Source organism: Peromyscus californicus, unplaced genomic scaffold (assembly GCF_007827085.1).
Source record: "Peromyscus californicus insignis strain IS unplaced genomic scaffold, ASM782708v3 Scaffold_3__1_contigs__length_106647218, whole genome shotgun sequence".
Classification (NCBI taxonomy): Eukaryota; Metazoa; Chordata; class Mammalia; order Rodentia; family Cricetidae; genus Peromyscus; species Peromyscus californicus.
In genome coordinates, this window is record NW_026294551.1 from 37,628,874 (window position 1) to 37,648,554 (window position 19,681).

Sequence of the window (19,681 nt, forward strand, 5' to 3'; positions counted from 1 at the left end):
TTACAATTGTATCATGATAATATGCAATGAACTAAATGACCAAGCTGTATTATAGGAACTCTCTATACAATCTTTACACCTTTTTGTAACTCTAGAATTATTTCAAAATTGAAGAAATTGGAAATGAAAACTAGCTATGCCATATAATCCAGCTATACCAGTCCTGGGCAAACCTCCAAAAGAACAAAATCAGCTTGTTCTAGAGATGCCTACATACCCCTATTCACAATGGCTGAGGGATGCAATCAGCTTAGATATCTAGCAACAAATGAATTGATAATGAAAATGTATATCTACACAATGGACTGTTTCTTAGTCAAAATCATATCTAGAAAAATGGATGGAACTGGAGATCATTATGTGAACAAAATAAGCCAGATTTAGAAAAACAGCTATCCTGTGGGAGCTGAGTGTGCTCAAAACATGTTCTATGCAAGTAGGAAAGTGAACATAACATATCACTATGAAATCCATTTCTTATAATTAATATGTGCAATTCAACATTTTTACAAATTTAGGATTGTGGTTCAGCTCAGTGGTAGAGCTGCTTCAATAGTATGTTCAAGGTCCTAGATTTGATCTTCAGCACCACAGATACCCAAAATAAATAAAACTTGAATTGTGTAGCTTTGGTCAGACCCAGAAAGGACATAGACCATATGATCTGATCTGAACTGAACTTTTTTGCTTAAGGGACAGCAATCATATTGGTTTGTTTGTGCTATGTGGCAGAATAAGTTTGAAGGAATTTTTTTTTTTTTTTTGGTTTATTGAGACAGGGTTTTTCTGTATGCTGGAACTCTCTCTGTAGACCAGGCTGGCCTTGAACTCACAGAGATCCACTTGCCTCTGCCTTCTGAGTGCTGGGATTAAAGGCATGCACCACCAATGCCCAGAGGTTTGAGGAATCTTAATTGGCAAAGAAACAATACCCTTTCCTCCTAGATTCTCAGACTTCAAGAAGATAATGGGACTTGGGGTAAGGTCTAGTGGTAGAGTTCTTGCCTGCCTGTCCAAGGGTCTTGGGCTTGATCTTGAGTGGAAGAGAGGCAGAGGTTGGGACAGAGGGAGAGTCAGAGGGAAGGAGGAGAGACAGTAGGGAGGTGTCTGGTCCTTGTGCCAAGGAAGATGCTTTTATTTAAAGGTCTAAACCTAGTTTCCTTGCTGAACTCTGGGAGGAATTACCTACAGATGTTTTCTTTGTGTATCAATCACATATTGAGATACGTTACAAGCCTGTATCACATAATGAGATATCTTACACGTCTGTATATAACTCTGTTTAGAGAAGCTGTACAAAAAGGAATTAATGCATTCAACAGATAGAGGCAAATAGGCTCCATTTGGGGGAGTTTAGAGTTAATGGAAAGTACCATAATTACATACAAATCTGTTATGATACAAGTGAGTAGCATGGCCAGAAATGTGAAGTCCTTGTGCCTCAAGTTGGAGGGATATAAAGGTCTGGGAGAAACACAGCACAAAGATTGAGAGTTGCTAGCCAAGGATGTTTTTCTAAAATAAGACACAGAGCAGCCAAGTTTGACAGGATGGAATGGCAAAGAGTGGGGAGAACATGAGCACTTCTCTGGCGGAACGAATGGCTGAACTAAAGTACTGAGATGGTGTGGTGAGGAAGAACTGTGTGGAAGCAGAACTTTCTCGTTGTCACTAAAGTGGAGAAACCAGATCAGAAGATGATGGGAGTGTCAGGGATGGAGGTCCCCAAGCTAAGTTTTCATTTCACCTCTAGGTAGAGAATTGACTCACACAGGTTAGAGAAGAGAGCTAGGTGATGGAAGAGAAGCGGGAAGGCCAAGGGAAGACAGAAAGGACATACAAAGGATGTGGCAAAGTGAGGTGCTCAGGACAAGAGTTTCTGTACTCATTTGATTCAAGGAAAGTTATTCTGCCACTTGTGAAAGGGAACCGGACTTTGTTTATAGGCTTAGTCTACGGACCTTTAATACCTTGGAGAACTCATTCATCAAATATAAATTGACTGTGAATATTTAACCCCAGGCATGTGGAGGTGAGTGACAGGTTGTTATTTGAAATACACACTCCTGAAGGAAAGAGGGGAGGCTCCTAAGGCTCAGAGAGCTCCTGAATCTTAAAGGACTGAACTCCAAGGCCCATATCAAAAGCTATACAGGCAGCATTAGCAGTAGCTAGAAGAAAGGAAACTCTTGTGAGGTTGCCTACAAGTTGAGCAGGGAGCTCCAGGATGGTAGGTGTGCAGATTATTATCCCTGCTAGGTGATAGTTTTTGGTGACAGAGTTGCCTTTGAGTCACACATGCTAAAATAACACTTTGTCCATAATTGTGTAAGTAACCTTAGTAAATGTGTTGGCTCACCAAGGCAGACTTTGATGGAACCATTTCTCTGGTCTGACATTCCTGGAATGAATAGATTTTCAGCTCCCTAAGCAAGGGCAACACACTTGGCATCTGAACAGAGAATGACAGAAGATAGGTTGTGGAGGAACACACGCTGTGATGGTGATGAGGCATGCAACCGAGGCTTATGTGATCTGTCTGGGGTAGCGTGTTGGTGGGGTAATTTCAGCACAGCTACCTTTCCTCATCCTGTGGGATGGTGTGTGTCCTTGTATATCCTTGTTGTAGTGACATAAGCAGGCTGTGGCAGCAGTTGTGTGGCCTTTGCTGTGGGGGATAAGGTCTGAAACTGAGGCCTAGCTGTCCAGAAAGCACTCTTCCCTATAAGGGAGGAATTGCAAGGAAAAAAGGACAGATGCTAATATCTGCATTAGCCTCTGATTTGGCAGGAGAAGTGGGAAAGGGGGAGGGAGGAAAGGAGGTGTTAGCTTGACATTTCTCATAGCTGGCAGAAGTAAGGGAAAGAAAATACAAATTAGATCTTTGCTGCAAAGTTCTTCCTGAGATCCCAGACTTAGAACCCATGGGAAGAATCAGACAGTGAAGAGGAAGAGCTCTAGGCAGAACCCAGGAAGGGAAAAGCGTGACTCAGCATACAGATGGCAGTCGTAATAATGACCCAGTGCAGGAAACCATAGTAATCACGGAATGTGCTCCCTCTGAGAAACTGGGGAAGAAGAGATCAAAGAGCATCACTGCCTGATCTGTGAGGCTGTAGGACACAGGACAGAGGGTGAGTGTCTCCTTGAGACAAAGGTTACATAATCTGAGGTAGTGTGAGGATAATCAGTACTTGATGAAAGAGCTCAAGTGAGTCATCACGGACACGGGGTATCAGCAGCTGAAATCTTCACAGATGGAAGTGTGGCTGGAAGACATGAAAGACAGGCCGTAATGAGAGAACTGGACATCTGAGGGGAATGTCTGATGCCTACTGCACTGACCCCATAGGACTGTGTCCACAGGATAGTTAAGAAGACTTAATTCAGTGCGAATCCTGGGCCTGGTGTGGGTGGGGCTTCAGTGGCTTGGCTGAGTCCCACGGTGGGACATGATCTTTATGAGGTATGAGAGGCTCCAGTGGATTTCAGTGATTTTGTTGGGCAAATCAAAAGGGTTCAAGAGGTTATAGGGAGTGGTAGAAAGGACTGAGCAGACAAAAAGATGTCTGGGTCATTCAAAGGCAATTGTGGTAAGATTTTGGTTGAGCTAGAGTTTTTAGAGAAAAAACTGACAGAAAGCCAAATGTTGGCTTATGGGTCTTTGGAAAGCTTAAAGTCGGAACAGCAGTTCACCGAAGGACTGAAAGGTGTAAATGATGGAGGTGTACAAAAAAAGATTTAAGATTATTCTATGTCTTCCAGTTATCCATTGAGTGTATGCTATGTACATTTCTCTCCTGCAAGAAAGTTTACTGGGACCAGATACTGTTCGCCCAGCTGAGTGCCCTTTCAGCAGCCAGGTATGGTTGAGAGCTGGCAACCCTTGACAGGAGTCTAGTAGACCCAGGAGCAGGCTCTAGCAGCAAACACAGCAGTCACAAATATAGCCCTGCTCCCTTTTGGCTTTGGGCCAGTCCAGGCAGTGTAAGTAGGCTCTGGTGACATCATTAGGTCTGGGGGACTGGGTAACAGCTGCACAGCAGTGCTCCAGGGTGAGGAAGTTGGATGACTAATGTAAAGTGACTATAACTTGTGGAGGGCCCTGTGAACTTAAAAACAAGTTCCCTGATGGGTGGCAGTGGCGCACACCTTTAATCCCAGCACTCGGGAGGCAGAGCCAGGAGGATCTCTGTGAGTTCAAGGCTAGCCTGGTCTACAGAGCGAGATCCAGGACAGGCACCAAAACTACACAGAGAAACCCTGTATCAAAAAACAAAACAAAACCAAACAAAAAAACAAATTCCCCTAGCTGATGAATGACAATATGAATGGTAGTTAGTTGGAGCTTTTAAAAACTGTGATTGTGAATTGGGTGTGCATTATGGGCATCCATGTGTCATAGGGTGTCCACCTGTGGCCGGAGAACAACTTGTGGTAGTTGGTTCTCTTCCTCCACCATGCGAGTTCTGGGAATTGAATTCAGGTCATCAGGCGTGGGGCTTGGAGGCAAGACCTTTCCTTGCTGAGTTATCTTACAAACTCTCCCTGTAAAAAGGTTTCAATGCTAACCCCTGAATGTCTTACAGATTTGGACAAACATCTGAAAATACCAAAGATTTTTAAAGAAGATATCATACTTGGGTGGAAAAAGACTCCCAGGAGCCATAGATTATTGAGTGAAATCCAAAAAGGAGGAACTTCCTGTGAATTGTTTGCCAAGGAGGTTCCTGAGGTCCCCAAAATAATACAACCTATTGCCACTGCTGTTGCATACCAGACCTAGACGGTTAGACTCAGTTGCTGAAGACACCACTCTATCCCTTTGGTTATAGAAAAGAGCAGAGACCGAAGCCAGCATGGAGCTGGAAGCTCTCTCCCTTGTTAGCCAGCTTTCAGAGGCTGGAAGGTGCTCTGCAGGCTGCTGGGGATAACTGTCATCAATAGACCTCCTCAGTCATGAACCCTAGGTGTTAACCTTCCAAATTTCTAGGCAAGATGTGCTTACTGGCTAAATGGTGGCACAGCTTCTATGGTGCAACCAACTACTTTTCCAAGTGGACCTAAGGTTCATTCATGCCACAGGAGGAAAATCACATTTGGTAGTGTCTTAGTATTTCTATTGCTATGATAAAACACCATGAACAAAAGCAACTTGGGAAGGAGAGAGTTTATTTCAATCTCTAGGTCCCAAAAACAGTCCATCATATGAAAGGAAGTCAGGGAAGGAACTCAAGGCAGGAACCTGGAGGCAGGAGCTGATACAGAGGCCACGGAGGGGTGCCGTATACTGGCTTGTTCAACCTGCTTTCTTATAGCTCCCAGGACCACCAGCCCAGGGGTGGCACTGCCCACAGTGAGCTGGTCCCTCCCAGATTTATTAATCACCAGTCAAGAAAATGCACCACAGGCTTGCCCAGCAGGCCAACCTCGTTGGTGTAATTTTCTCAATTGAAGTTCCCTGGTCCCTAAGGATTCTGGCTTGTGTCGAGTTGACATAAAACAAGCCAGGTACTGTAAGCCAAAATAAAAACATGTAACAAGGGAAGGTCATAGGTCCTAGTAGGGAAATTACTGTTTGCTAAACAGATATGGTATGTCTAAATCTGTTTATGCCATAGATTGCTGCTGCTATCAGGTTCTTCATAGAGGAAAACATTTTCACAGTGGTTGATGGTTACTACAGAGACTTAGAACCAGGCAAGCTATTGTGAATAAGTGACTGTAGCTATGACAGAGGGTCCCAATGCAAAGCCATAAGTGAAGGAAAATCCTCAGACATCCATATCACCCCCTCCAGGCTCAGGAAACATTGAAGAAGAGGTGATAGAAAGGATGAAAGAGCTGTAGGAAGGGGTAGACTGTTGTAGAGCTATGTCCTACAAATTGAAACATTAGCTTCTGAACCAGGTGTGGGGCACATTACTGTAACCCTAGCACTTGGATGGAAGAAGCAGATGGTCAGGAATTTAAGGTCACCCCCAACTACATAGTTGAGACCAATCTGTGTTACATGAGATCTTGTCAGAGAGAGAGAGAGAATATATATATATATATATATATATATATATATATATATATATATATGAAAGGGAAGGGAAGTGAAAAGAAGGGAAGAGAAAAAAGACAAGAGAGAACCCTCCCTCTCATAGGAAGGAGGGAGGCTCACAAGACTCAGGAAGATAAGGAAACTTAACAGGTTCAAGAAACTTTTAAAACTCACATGTGGGCCAGGCATGGTGGAGCACACTTTTAATTCCAGCACTCAGCAAGCATAGGCAGGCAGATCTCTGAGTTTGAGGCCAGCCTGGTCTATAGAGTGAGTTCCAGGGACAGCCAGAGCTACACAGAAAGACCCTGTTACATAAGAGGCAAATAATTGCTGTGGGAAAGGAACTCTCTGGTAGAAGTTGCCTTTAGGATGGACAGAGGGGACCAGGGCTGCAGTTTTTGTGAATCATCACACATGATGTGGTAGGGCTTTCTGGTAATGGATCTACCTCTGAATTGACCATGCTCCTGTAAGTAACCACCATAAATTCATTGGTTCACCAAGTTAGGCTTGGGTAGAATCATTTCTTTGGTTAGACATAGTAGCCTTAACCAGAATGAATAGACATTTTCATGTCTCAATAGCAGTCACACAACACAAGCCCAGTCTTTGTCCTTAGGGAGCTGTCTGTCAAACTGGGGGAGAGAGACATGACTAAGTAGTTCTGAAATTTGAGGTTATGAGAAGGGATGTAGCTCAGCTGGTAGAGTGCTTGCCTACAAGCACCAACCTCTGGGTTTGATCCCCAATACCATCTAAATGTAGTCAGAAGGTTCCTGCTTCACAAAAGATACTGCCAGACATTCTGCAGGACACAGAAGAAAGTGACTGATGAACTTTGCCAATAGAGGAAACAGTCCTTCAAATTTCCTGCTTCCCTGAAAAGTATGTCAGAGACTCTAGGCCTTTAGGCTGAAGATGGATGCCTCAACCTTGCAGAGGAACTTTGGGTGACAGATATCTCTGTAATTTCTAGAATTTTGGAAGTTGCTTGCAATACACTTCCTGTTTACTAAGGTAATATATTATATCCTTCTGGGGTCTTTGGTGCAATTGAAGACTAGATAGTTATAATTATAGTTTTCCTTGGTTATGGTAAAAGATAAACTAGATATAAAACTTTAGACTCACAAAAATAGGATAGAGGATAAAAATTTTTCTTTAATTTTGCCAAATACAAATAGACTAGATATTGCAACTGTAATTCTTACTTGATAACTATTTTGTTATATGTAATTTTACTATGTCAAAGTTAAAACCTTCCCCCCCCCCCCCCCCCCCCCCCGCTTTTTTTTTTTTCGAGACAGGGTTTCTCTGTGTAGCTTTGCGCTTTTCCTGGATCTCGCTCAGTAGACCAGGCTGGCCTCCAACTCACAGAGATCTGCCTGGCTCTGCCTCCCGGGTGCTGGGATTAAAGGCGTGCGCCGCCGCCGCCGCCGCCGCCGCCGCCGCCGCCGCCCGCCGCCGCCACCACCACCACCCAGCAAACCTTCCTTTTTGATTAGATAGAGAAGTGTAAGTGCTGTGGGATGTCTTTCTGTATGCTGTGAATATGTGTTGTTCCCATTGATAAATAATCTGCGTTGGCCTATGGCAAGGCAGCTTAGAGGCAGCTGGGAAATCCAAAGAGAGAGACAGAAAAGAGAAAGGTGAGATGTGGGGAGATGCCAACCCACCATCCAAGGAACAACTCAGATGTAATGGGACACAGGTAAAGCCACAGAATATGTGGCAATACTTAGATTAATAGTAATGGGTTGAAGCTGGGCGGTGGTGGTGCACACCTTTAATCCCAGCACTCGGGAGGCAGAGCCAGGCAGATCTTTGTGAGTTTGAGGCTAGCCTGGTCTACAGAGTGAGTTCCAGGACAGCCAGGGCTGTTACACAGAGAAACCCTGTCTCGAAAAAACAAACAAACAAAAGTAATGGGTTGAATTAAGTTATACGAGCTAGCTAGCAAGAAGCCTGAGCCATAGGCCATACAGTTTGTAATTAATATTAAGCCTCTAAATGATTATTTTATAAGTGGCTGTGTGACTGTGGGGCCAGGTGGTACAGAGAAACTTCAGCTACATCTAAACTAAGTGATATGGGTACTCCTGTAATCCCAGCTTTCTAACAACAAAGACTCAGAAGTTACAGGCTGGAGGGTCAGAAGTTTAAGAGCATCTTTGGTCATCTTCAACTACATAGAGAGTTTAAGGACATGTTTAAAAAATAAAATTAAAGCCAACTACTAGATAGGTACATTTGTTTCACAGGATTATTTTTGTTTTTTGAAAATTGGTTCTCACTGTATAGCCTGGGATAATCTCAGATATACAATCTTCCTGCCTCAGCCTGTCAAGATTTAGGATGTAAGCTTAGCTGGTTTTTGTTTGTTTGTTTGTTTGTTTGTTTTTCCTTTCCAGTTTTTATAAAATCTTTTCAGCAGGTTGAGGCAGGTTGATAACTTGAGTCCATTCAGGAGCTCAAGACTAGGCTGGTCAACAAACAATAGCAAGATCCTATGTCTAGAATATGGGTGTTTGGCCTGCATGTTCTGTGTACCACATGTTTGTGGAGATCTCGGAAAACAGAGGGGTGATGGATCCTGTTGAACTGGAGTCAGCTGCCATGTGGGTGCTGAGGAACCAAACCCAGGTCCTCTGGAAGAGCAGCCAGTGTTCTTAACCCCTGAGCCATCTCTCCAGCCCTGAGTATTCTATTGTTTAAACTAGATCCTATTTATTCATATTTTTGAAACAGGGTTTCTTTAGGTTGTGTAGGCTGTTTCTAGAGCAACTGAGACTACTAATGCCCACAGCCACACCTGGCTCAGTATTTTAAGTATAGAGCTTAGTAAGTCTCAACAAATACATATTTACAATTTGAATAGCCACAATCAAAGTATAGAATATTTTCATCATTCCCCAAAGTTTTATTTTGTCATTTGTAAATCTTCTCTTTCTGCTTTCTGCTCACAGTCCCATGTAATCTTTATTTTGCTTTTTACTCTGGGTTAATCTATTGTAAAATTTCGGCTGGATGAACCATACACAATGTACTTTACCCTATCTGACTCATTTGGCTTAGTCTTTTTGTTTGTTTGGTTTTTTTCTTTTGAGACAGGCCTCAAGCTCACTGTATAGCTGAGGCTGACTTTGAACTCCTAATCCTTTTGTCTCCACCTCTTAAGTGTTGGGATTACGAGCAAACCCCACTAAGTCTGACTCCAGCCTGTGTCTGAGTCACTTCATCCCTGTTGGTGCATGGCCACTTAAGCTGTACTTGCTTTTGATTCAAGATCTCTTGGAGCCAAGCTGCTCTCTAACTTTGTAGTCAAGGATGACCTTAACCTCCTGACTCCTGACTGCACCTCCCAAGTGCTGTGCTTACAGGAATGTACCACAATACCCTGTTTTACCGGGGGTTTAACCCAAGGCCACATGCATACTAGGCAAGCATTCCACCAACTGAGCTACGTCCCAAGCCCCTCTCTTTCATTATTAACATTATCATTATTTTGAAACAATTCTTGATCTGTGTTCTACAATGGCCTGGAGCTCACTCTGAACAACTCAGTCTGGCCTCAGCCTCCTGAGGGCTGGTATGCGTCACCATGCCTGGCTTCATTTATAAACACATACACACGTATACATCATATACATATACATATACATATACATATACATATACATATACATATACATATACATATAAATGGCTATCCAGCTGTCCCACAGCCATTTGTTGAAGATAATCTTGTATTAGCTATCCACTATCAGGAGATGAATCATTTAAGATTCTATAGCTTAGGGGCTGGAGAGATGGCTCAGAGGTTAAGAGCACTGACTGTTCTTCCAGAGGTTCTGAGTTCAATTCCCAGCAACCACATGGTGGCTCACAACCATCTGTAATGATGCCCTCTTCTGGCTTGCAGGCAAACATGCTGTATATGTAATAAATAAATAAATCTTTTAAAAAAAAAAGATTCTATAGCTTGAACATTTTCTCACAGTTTCTGTGGCCAAGAATCCAGCAGTGGCTTAGACTGAATCCAACGTTTCTTAGACATTGCAATCAAGATGGTAGTCAGGGCAGGGCTGAAGACTGGACTTTCAACATGACACATGCACATGCCTGGCAAACGTAGACCGGTTGTTGGTCGCAGGCTTTGCCTCATCACCACCTTCATCTGTCCATAGAACCGTTCCTTCCAGCATTACAGCCAGGCCAGACTTCTGCAGGAGATAAGAAATTTGTTGGGTGTAAGCTTCTGCAGGAGATAAGAAATTTGTTGGGTGTAAGCCACGAGTTTGTGGTTACTTATCATTCAATAGACAACTAAGGTGTTGGATGGGGATGTAGTTCAGTGGCAGAGTGTTGGAATAGCATGCCCAAAGCTCTGGGTTTCATCCCTAGCACGAAAACAAACAACAAAATGTAATAACCTAATGTCATAAAAGGCATTTTTTTACATTTTTATTCATTCATTCATTCATTTATTCTATTATCAGCTTGATAGAGTACAAATTCTTATCCTAATAGTGAAATGTTTCACCAAGGCTTGCCCAGTGATTGAGTAAAACCAAAACTTATTATAAGCCACAGTCCCCCCTGCTATGTAGCCTCCCTGGTTCTGTGGGTTGCAGTCTGATTGTTTTTTGCTATAAAAGGCATTTTATCATCTTTTTTTTTTTCTCTGTGAGCACTCGCTTTGGTTGAGGGTAACTGCGATACTAAACTTTTCATGTGTTGTATTTTTCTTTTTCTTTTCTTTGTTGATTTTTCGAGACAGGGTTTCTCTGTGTAGTTTTGGTGCCTGTCCTGGATCTCGCTCTGTAGACTAGGCTGGCCTCGAACTCCCAGAGATCCGCCTGGCTCTGTCTCCCGAGTACTGGGGTTAAAGGCATGTGCCACCACCGCCTGGTGTATTTTCTTTTTTAAAGATTGCTTATTTACTGTGTGTGTGTCTGTGTGTGTGTGTGTGTGTGTGTGTGTGTGTGTGGAGGTCAGAAGACAATTATAAGGATTAGGTTCTCTCCTTCCACCATGAGGGACCTGGGGATTGAACTCAGGTTGCCAGGCTTGGTAGTAAGCACCTTTACCCACCGAGCTATTTTGTTGGGTCTATGTTGTATTTTTTCAACTCTAAAAAGTACTTGTTTTCTTTTTTTTATGCCTTCCTTTCCTTATTTTAAGTATCTGAATATAATAATAATTTTATCAGTATTATCCATCAATTCTGTCTGTTGACTGATTTCTCTCCTTTTAGTTTTTGTTGTTATCTTGCTTCTTGGTGTATATAGTTTTGTATTTTGTATTTTAGTATCTGCTAGACAGTGACACTGTTGAGTGTCTAGACTTTATAGTCTTGTCTTAGAATATAGGTTTTGTTGTTTTTTGTTTGATTGAGACAGGGTTTATACTGTAACTCTGGTTAACCTGCAACTGTGTAGGCTAGGCTGGCCTTAAACTCATAAGCTGACTGCCTCAGCCTCCTGAGTGCTGAGATGACAGGCATGAACCACTGTGCTAAGGTTTTGCCTTGAACTGACTATTGCGGTTTACTGCTTTGGGCTTTGGCTTGTTCTTACTTTTCTAAGATCTTGAGATGTATCACTAAACTATTTATTTGAACTCAACTTTTTTTGAGACAGGCTCTCATGTAGCCCAGGCTGGCCTCAAACTCCTTACTGTAGTCAAAGTTGGTCTTGAACTCCTGACCCTCAGGGTTCCTTCCACCTCCAAGGCACTAAGATTACAAGCATGCACTACCATGCTCTCAACTTTTTTAATATAAGCACGCATAGATTAAACTACCTTAGGTTCTGGTAAGTTGTGCTTTCATTTTCATTTGATTATAGGAATTCTTTTTTAAAAATATTTATTTTAATCATGCTTCTGTGTGTATTCAACAGAGACCAGAGGCATCAGATCCCTCAGGGGCTGGATTTACAGGAAGTTGTAAGTGGCCAAATATGGAGGCTGGGAACTGTACTTGGATCCTATGTAAGAACAGTGTCCTCTCTTATCTGCTAAGCTATCTGCCCCCAGCACTGATTCAGGGAATTCTTAAAACTTCTTCCTTGTTTTTCTTCAATGACCCATTGTTCCTACAAGAATCTACTGTTCACTATCCAAGTATCCACACAATATTTGTGGTTTTTCTTGTTATTGGTTTCTAGTTTTATTCTACTGTGATCTGATAGGAGAAATAGTTATTTCAATTTTGTACTTGTTAGACCTAAAATATAATCTATTTTAGAGGAAGTTGCATGGGCTGCTGCTGACTCTTTAGATGTTGGATGGAAACTGTTTATACATACGTATTAAGCCCATTAGATCTATGGTACAGTTTAACCCTGAAGTTCCTTGGTTGAGTTTTAGTCAATGCGTATCTATTGATGAAACTGCCCACTATTCCATTATTGCATCAGGAGCAATATGTTCTTTTATGTCCATTGGTGTTAATTTTATCAAGTTGAAAGCTTCAATGTTTGGTCCATATGTATTTACAATGTTATCGTTTTAATTTTGTTCTCTCCCTCCCTTCTTCCCACCTTCTCTCTCTTTTGACAAGATTTACTTTGTAGTCCAGGATGGTTTGGAACTTGCTATGTATCCTAGGATGGCCTTGAACTCATGGCAATCTTCCTGTCTTCAGAATTCCAAGTGCTGGGATTATGGCTTGAACTATTTTTTTTTTTTTTTTTTTTTTTTTGGTTTTCTTTTGGTTTTTCGATAGGGTTTCTCTGTGTAGCTTTGCGCCTTTCCTGGGACTCACTTGGTAGCCCAGGCTGGCCTCGAACTCACAGAGATCCGCCTGGCTCTGCCTCCCGAGTGCTGGGATTAAAGGCGTGCGCCACCACCGCCCGGCCGGCTTGAACTATTTTTAAATTTTTTTTGTAATATCTTCATTTCCCCCCAAATATTTATTTTATTTTAATGTTTTGTCTTTTTTTTTTTTTTTTTTTTTTTCTGTTCAGAGCTGAAGACCGAACCCAGGGCCTTGCATTTGATAGGCAAGCGCTCTACCACTGAGCTAAATCCCTAACCCCTTATTTTAAATAATATGTATGTGTGTCAGTATGCATGTGCAAGTGAGTGCAAGTGCCCATGGAGGCCAGAGACATTGAGTCCACTAGATCTATAGCTACAGGTAATCATAAGCCTCCTGATGTGGATGCTGGGGATAAAAGTTGGATCTTCTGGAAGAGCAGTACACACTCTTAACTACTGAGCCATCTCTCCAGCCCTATATCTTCTTTATGAATTATTCCTTTTGTTAGTATATACTAGCTTTCTTTATGTCTTCTAACTAATTTTGGCTTTGTCTACTTTATTAGATATCAGAATTGCTATGTCAGCTTGCTTTCAGATCTATTTGCTTGGTAAATTTTATCTCAGTTTCTTTGCCTGTGAGTTTTCTTAGAAACGATAGACGTCTAGTCTGTGTCTTTTTTTTTTTTTTTTGGTAGCCTCACCAACATGATGGATTCTTCCCTAGTTCTCCTTTGCTCATTCATTCTTTTTTCTTTTTTTCTTCCAGATAGGGTTTCTCTGTGTAACCCTGGCTGTCCTACAACTCACTCTGTAGACTAGGCTAGCCTCAAACTCAGAGAGTCTCCTGTCTCTGTCTCCTAAGTGCTGGGATTAAAGGTGTGTACCACCACCACCCAGCTCGTTTATTCTTTTCATGAAATATATTCTTTTGTGTGCTCTATGATTAGGACTGCCTTTCTTCCTCCTGTTTATGACTTCTTTGTGTATTTTTTGCAATGTTTGATGGTTATGATAAACGGCACTGGTGGCAGTGCTGGTTACTGGCAGAAAAGTCAGGGGCCATGGCCATGCCTACCAGAGATATAAAGAGCTTTATTAGAAAGAAAGAGGGGATAGGACAGAGGAAGATGGCGGGAGCAGAGGGAGAACACAGAGAGTGTGGGGGTCCGAGTCTGGCTTTTTAAGGCGGGGATTGTGTGACCAAGCGGTGGGTATGTAATTGCCAGTGCCCACTGATGATGTAAGACGTAAGACATATGACCCCGAGCTACACATGTACAGAATCCTAACAATGCTGGTTTGGTAATCAGGAATTGCTTTAGTTTATGAACATCTTAAAATTTCCTTATTTCTCTGTCAATTTTTAATTTTTTTTGAGGTCATACTATGTAGCCCAAACTGGGCTGGAAATCAGTTTAAGATCAGGTTGGTCTATAACTCACAGAGATCTGTCTGCCTTTGTTTCCTGAGTGCTGTGATTGAAGGTATATACCACCACAACACAGAAAATTTTTAACTTTTAAAAATGTGTGTGGGGCATGCAATTCTAACTGCTGGGTATAGCAATCTTGGTTGGCAGTTATTTACTTTCAAGACTTGAAATATAATCATCCCATGATTTCCTGGCTTTTAAGGGTTTCTGTTGAGAGGCTTAATGTTCTTTTGATAATATTTATCTTAGTGAGTTCGCATTTTTCTTACAGTTCTTGTGTTTTTTGGGTATCCTCTTATGTACTATGGAGAGGTCTTTTCTTTTTTAGTTTCTAAGTATCTCTTGTTCTTAGATGTCCATTTATTTCTCTACATTTGGGAAAATTTTCTAGTGTAATTTCATTGATTTTTCTGTGCCTTTAGTTTTTAATCTCGGCTCCTTCTACTACTCCATGTTTTCTTAGGTATTTGTCTCCTTTCTTTGATTTAAATGTTATTTTATCGTTCCATAGTTGTTGTTTTTGAGACATAGGGTCTTCCTATGTACCTCAGGTTGGTCTCCAATAACAGCAACCCCTTTCCTTAGTCTTCATACTGCACCGTCATGCCTGACTGTAGGTTTGGTTCTTGATCATATTCCAGAGTTCTGGAGCTGTGGTCATGCCCATTTTTTGTTGTTGTTCATTGATGTCTGCTTGTGGTATTTTCTTGATCTTTTCCTCTATCCTTGATATTCTTTGTTCTGCTTTGTCTAGTCTATCGGTTGTGCTTTTATCATCATCATCATCATCATCATCATCATCATCATCATGTGTTAAAGGGTCTCATGTAGCCCAGGCATTCAGTCTTGCTATGTTGAGGACTACCTTGAACTTCCAATTCTCCTACCTATACTTCCTGAGTGTTAGGATTACAGGTACTTACCATAATGCTTGGCTTATTAGTTCATTCATTTGAGTTTTTCATTCCCACCTGTTTTGTTTTGTTTTTTTTCCGAGACAGGTTTCTCTGTGTAACATCCCTGGCTCTCCTGAACTTGCTTTGTAGACCAGGCTGACCTCGAACTCACAGAGATCCACCTGCCTCTGCCTTCCAAGTGCTGGGATTAAAGGCGTGTACCACCATGCATGGCTGATTCCGGATTTTTATTGTTAAGACTAATTAGGATCATGCTTCATTCACCCACCCTAATCTATACTCTACAGACATATTCATATGGCATTTATGTACATGTGTGTATTCATGCACAGAAGCCAATGTGTCCTTTACCACTCTCTGCCTCTTCATTTGAGGCAAGTTCTCTCTCTGTACCTGGGGCTCACTTTCTCAGCTAGGTTGGAAGCCAGTACGCTCTGTAACTCTGGTACAACAAGCACTCTTAACCACTGAACCATCTCTCTCCAGTCCCATTGGCCTTATTACAAAATATCTGGAATGTAACCTTTTACCCATAACCCTCATTGCTGGTGTGGAGATATCCTGATTGTTTTGTTTTTTCTCTTCTCATTCCAGATTCTGTGTGTATTTGCTTGTGTATATACACTGGGAAATATATTCTTTTTAACATGTCTGGCCTGTGGATATAGTTCAGTGATAAGATTGCTTATCAGCCAGGTGATGGTAGTGCATGCCTTTGATCCCAGCACTTGGGACGCCAAGGTAGGCAGATCTCTGTGAGTTTTAGGCCAGCCTGGTTTACAGAGCTAGTTCCAGGACAGTCAGGACTGCTAAACAGAGAAACCCTGTATCAAAAGACCAGGGAGGGAGGGAGGGAGGGAGGGAGAGAGAGAGAGAAGAGCTTATATACTATGAGTCTTGGGTTTGATGTCCAGCAGCATTATAAAATAAAGTATGGCATCTTTTTTTTTTTTTTTTTATTAGGAAATCATCAAGAGCATCCTAGTTTCCAAAGAGTAAGAGCCAAAGTCATTTAAGGAGGATTTGCTGACATCCACTCCCTTGCTGCTGGTACACTTGCTTCTTTGTTGATTACCTGTCAAGGATGCTGCCTTCCCTTGGCCGTCTACACGCCTGCTCACTTGTCTCTCTTCACTTTTGAACTCGCCATTCTACTTTACTCGGTACCCTTCATCTCAATACTGTTTCCCCTGCAATCTTTCTCCACAGACTTTAACTGATTCCTAACCACTACCAACTTTCTATGACCTTTTTACTACTAGAGTGTAAAATCCGTGAGGATGTGGGAAGTTTTACCTTGCTCAATTCTAACAAATAGTAGGCACTTTGGATTTGTTGGCATGAATAAAAGGCTGATGTCTTGTTTGTCCTTTAAGAGTCACACCCTGCATGCTTTCCTCCTTCACCCTCCTCCTTTGGTTTGATCTGATATCTTTCACTACTGTAGGTTTCCACACTGCCCTGTGTTTATCTTGGTTATAGTAATTCCAAGGACAAATAAACAACACACACATACACATACACACACACACACACACACACAAACTTCTTCTGCGGCTGGTGAGATGGGTCATCGGGGAAGGTCTTGCCATCAAGCCTGACAACTTGTTTGATCCCAGGAATCCACATGGTAGAAGGAAAGATCTGACACTCAAAAGTTGTCCTCTGACTGTAACAAGCTCAACAGGAGCACCATGGCAGTCAGGCATACACACACACACACACACACACACACACACACACACACACACACACACACACACCAGGAAACTTTCTTTGTATTCACTATGATTTATCACACAAAAGCTTCTTTACACCTATTAAAACGAGTTATTTTTAACATTTATACTAAATGTTAGAGCAGTGGGAAAATGTTGAGTAGGTACAAGTGAAAGGCCGGCCAACATCCTCTTTTTTATATTAATTTCCTTCCCTTTTCTAGGAAACCCAGATTTGATTCTCTCCATTACCTCTACCAGAGTACTAGAACTTCAACTGAATTGGCAAACTATTTTTTTTTTTGGTCCAAATGCTATTTTCTAGCTTTTTAGATTTAAAGCTTCCAGTGATTTTCCCTGTCTTTACTTCTACTGGAATTACCTGGCAGTTTACAAATTATAACACAATCACTGGCTGTTAAATAGCTATTTGTAGCAGGAACATATGTCTCAGTCCGTGTGTGTGTGTGTGTGTGTGTGTGTGTGTGATTGCACCATATCTGTATAGGTGCTAGCAGAGATTAGAAGGCATCAAATTCCCTGGAGCTGGAAGTTGTGAGCTGCTATCATGGGTGGTGGAAACTGAACTCAGGTCCTCTCAAATAGCAGGAAGTGTTTTTAACCATGGAGCCATCTCTCTAGGTTCTAGAATTTGTTAGGATGTTCATGAGTGTCAGAATAGTACATTGGTTTCTGCTGTTTGTTTTTTGAGACAGGTTCTCACACACCACAGGCAGTCCTAGAACTAGATATGTAGCTAAGGATGACCTTGAACTCCCAATCCTTCTACCTTGACCCACCATGTGCTGGGATTTTACAGGTGTGGCATGCTCCACAGCAGAATAGTTTTTGATCAAGAAAAGATTCAGAGTCTAGAAAGAATGATAATTAGAAAAACAAAATACATGTGTTGGCATTTTATACATATTTAAAAGAATTACAATCTAAAAATAACTAGGATGACTTTGCAGAAAAAGTCTGAGATACAGGAATGGATGAAATAAAAAACCATAAGTTTGATGGGTGGTGGTGTTGCACACCTTTAATCCCAGCACTCAGGAGGCAGAGGCAGGTGGATCTGTTTGAGGCCAGCCTGGTCTATGAAGCGAGTTCCAGGACAGCCAGGAGAAACTCTGTCTTGAAAAGCTAAAAACCAACCAATAAACAAACAAAACAACCCCCTCCCGAGAAGTTCATTCAGTATGCTGACTATGAAAGATGTATGTAAAAGAGTACAGTATTACATACATGGAAAACACCTTCCTTTAGGGAGTGAGACTGGGAGAAGCAGTGAGTTCACATTGTAGACACTTGAATACCAACTGAAAAATGTTTTTTTTGGAGACAAGTTCTCACCGTTTAGCCCTGGCTGGCCTGGGACTTGGGAGTTCTACATGCCTTTGCCTCTTGAGTGTTGGGGAAAAAGTGTGTGCTACCACACTGGCAGAAAATATTTTTTTTTTTTTTTTTTTTTTTTTTTTGGTTTTTCGAGACAGGGTTTCTCTGTGTAGCTTTGCGCCTTTCCTGGAACTCACTTGGTAGTCCAGGCTGGCCTCGAACTCACAGAGATCCGCCTGGCTCTGCCTCCCGAGTGCTGGGATTAAAGGCGTGCGCCACCACCGCCCGGCTAGAAAATATTTTTAGAGATGTATTATTTGCATAAAATAGCAAAGTGATGTACTGCAAATACAATTATAACACGTGTCTTCATCTTCAAGTTGTGTAAACTATAAGGTAACAATCCTAATACTGAAAATCAATTCACTTACTGGATAGTCGGAGTTCATAGGGCACTGGCCTCTTCTTGTGGCAGTCAGATTACTCTAGATTAGGTGTTGGTCTATCCCTCCTTATTATATTAGTTTACCTCTAGTGTAGCGAGGCTTCTTTGGCAAGTACTAAAATGACTGACCTCTTCTTATGTCTTTTCTCCAGGAATACAAACTACGGAATATTGTCATTTAGAGTGCCCACTCAGAAGCAGAAATGACATACTAATCTCCCATGCTTTAAATCTTTGTATGGATAACCTTTTCAACAGGCATGTAATTACAGCTAAAGGAATGGTTTCCTAAGTACAACCTAATGCTTAAAGTGAGGTAGCTGGCCAACTCCTCAATGGATTAAGTGAAACTGAAGAAGCTAAATGATTAATAGAATTCTTTCAGCATAGTGACATGTAGACTTTACATTTTCTGCATCATCAAACATAAGTATTGTATCAATTTTAAGTTATAGGGAGATGTTTAACATTTGGCTGCATGACTTGTGATACAAACCAGAGGCAGGTTCTTATCTCAGCCTAACATTTAAAATTCTCATCAAACATAACTATCCTTCTCACTGCCTTCTTCAATAATATGCATAATTTAACTCAGACAAAGGAGAAATGGTACTTCATACTTTGCTCTCTCAATTCCTAATTTTTAGGAATGAAGTCCGTGATGGAATGAAACATTTTTATGATCCTGGGGGAAGCCAGGCCTGAAACTTAAGAACAAAACCTTTCTTACATATTATTGTGTTTTGGGACAGGACATTGCTATGTAAACTAGATTGACCTTGAACTTTGTGATTTTCTTGCCTCTGTGGCCCAGGTACTGGGATTATAGGTGCAAACCACCATTCCCAGGAAATGACAAAGTCCTGAAAATTCCTATGTGAGAGTAATACTTAAACTTTAGTAGGTTTTAAATTTAGTCTTCCCTGATATTTTTGTGATAATCATCTCACAAGACAATTCCAATAGCAGTCCCAGCTTTCAAGTGGGGCAGTGCCCCAAGGGGAGAAAAGA

At 41.6% G+C, this 19,681-nt stretch overlaps 1 protein-coding gene across 3 annotated transcripts in view; it reads right to left on the reverse strand.

The window, feature by feature from the left end:
• The window catches only part of Chct1 (CHD1 helical C-terminal domain containing 1), a 44,036-nt gene that overhangs the window by 22,206 nt on the left and 2,149 nt on the right, over positions 1 to 19,681 (reverse strand). For 2 of the 3 annotated variants that reach the window (XR_008222431.1, XR_008222430.1), the window contains exon 2: positions 10,051 to 10,275. The gene's annotated coding sequence lies outside the window, so the exon portion shown is untranslated. Of the gene's footprint in view, positions 1 to 7,547; positions 7,666 to 10,050; positions 10,276 to 19,681 lie in introns of those variants that run through there. The other variant, XR_008222432.1, reaches the window with a different exon arrangement.